Source organism: Octopus sinensis, linkage group LG18, assembly GCF_006345805.1.
Source record: "Octopus sinensis linkage group LG18, ASM634580v1, whole genome shotgun sequence".
Lineage (NCBI taxonomy): Eukaryota > Metazoa > Mollusca > Cephalopoda > Octopoda > Octopodidae > Octopus > Octopus sinensis.
Window position 1 is genome coordinate 38344759 of NC_043014.1, and position 2420 is coordinate 38347178.

The window sequence follows — 2420 nt, forward strand, 5'->3', positions numbered from 1 at the left end:
AGTTGTTGTTTGCTTCGAAGAAGCTCTTTTTCGCTTTCTATAAATTTCTCGGTAACACGCAAAAGCACTTGTTACGGTAGAAGAAAATTTTGCACTTCGTTCAAAATTTGGATCCTGTGCTTGAAAAATAAATCTCGTAAAGCCGTGCTCTCGTAAAGCGGACCCTCGTAAACTGAGGTATTACTGTACACAACACACACACACACACACCAAGAATCTAGCTGCCTTGTAACTTATGCCTTGAATCAAGGCGGAGTCGGGGTTGATTTCCAAATCTTTTATATCTAATCTCTCTGCTAGGAATGCATTTTATTTTCCTATGACAGATTGGTTAATGCTTGTTTGATTAACATCAGTACAGTCATCACCGTCTTAATTAGTTGTATCATCGCCATCATTATACAAACATTAATTCTAATTATCAGTGTCATCATAATCGCCATGACTCATTATCGTAATCCTCGTTAACACTGACATCGGTGCCATTGCCGTCGCCGCCGCCGACGCCGCCGACGCCATCGCCGTCGCCACCACCATCGCCGTCGACGGTGTCACCGCTGCCACCACCACTACCACCACCACCACCACTACTACCACCACCACCATCACCGCCACCACCATCATCACCACCACCACCACCTTCATAATAATCAGTATATTCTCATCATTACGACCAGAGCACAATGACAACCCATAGCCAATCAATGATTGCCATCGACGTAATCGTCGGGACCCCACCACCACCACCACCACCACCATCATCGTCACGTCGTCGTGTCGTCACCATCCTCACGACGACGATCATCATCATTATCATCATCATCATCATCATCACCATCTAAAAAAACATACAAAGGAGCGTCTCTGCACAGTGGATCGATCTGCTGGAAATAGCTGCTAAATACTATAGAGGCTGGAGTACTTATCAGCTAGCTCTGCTTAGTCAGAGTTGGCCTGAAGTGGGTGCCAAGCAGTGTAATTATCATCACCCCCGTCGTCATAGTCACTTCATCACCGTCATCACCATCAGTATTACCAACAACCAATCATGGTTTCAGCTACTTTCCGTATCGTCACGGTCTCCCGGTTCAGGACGATTTGACCGACAATTACGAGTTTTACCAGTCGTCATTCATTCATGTATGTATGTATGTATGTATGTATGTATGTATGTATGTATGGATGTATGTATGTATGTATGTATGTATGTGTGTATGTATGTATGTATGTGTGTGTGTATGTGTGTGTGTGTGTATGTATGTATGTATGCATGCATGTATGTATGTATGTATGTATGTATGTATGTATGTAAGTGTATGTGTGTACATACGTGTATGTGTTTCTGCGGGTGTACGTGCATGCGGACGTGTGTCCAACCTACATCTTCTCATCTCTGAATTCCATGTTTCTATACTAGTTCATATACAGACACGCATACAAATATATATATATATATTGGCTGTGTGGTAAGTAGCTTGCTTACCAACCATATGGTTTCGGGTTCATTCCCACTGCGTGACACCTTAAGCAAGTGTCTTTTACTATAGCCTCGGGCCGACCAAAGCCTTGTGAGTGGATTTGGTAGGCGGAAACTGAAAGAAGCCTGTCGTCTATATGTATATGTGTGTGTGTGTATATATGTTTATGTGTCTGTGTGTGTTTACGTCCACGTAACTTAGCGGTTCGGCAAAGAGACCGATAGAATAAGTACTAGGCTTACAAAGAATAAGTCCTGGGGTCGATTTGCTCGGCTAAAGGCGGTGCTCCAGCATGGCCTCAGTCAAATGACTGAAACATGTAAAAGAATAAAAGAAAACGAATATATATATATATATATACATTATATATATATATATATATTATATATATATATTATATATATATATATTACAAAAGAGTGGGGTGTGTTTCCACGCAGGTAAAAATATAGGGAAACGTGTTGTTGAATATGCACCTAAATTTCAAAAACTCGTAATTGTTTAAAATACATTATTTACATAAATACCAAACTAATTTCAACAATATTTTTTGTATATCAATGGTAAAAGTTTAAAACTATGAATTAGAAAAACATCTTTTCAAGTTTCAATGTTGACAAATTAACATGTTTAAAACAGATAAATTTAGCATTATGAATTGGGAGGACAGGTGTAAGTTTGAATATCCATAGCAAACAAATTGATATACAGTTTTAATATATACATATAATAGTTACTATTATGCAAAAGTGTCGTAAGTCCAAAACATTGCTTTTTTCAGAAAACGAAAAAATAGTTTCACCATTCCATAGTAAAACCGTTGTAATACACTTTGACAGTTTTTGATATCTTGGCATCTGAAGCAGCTGGAGATACGATAGTTTCACCAAAAGAACCGGCTATTGCAAGCAAAAATAAATATTGAAAACAAACGCATTTGGC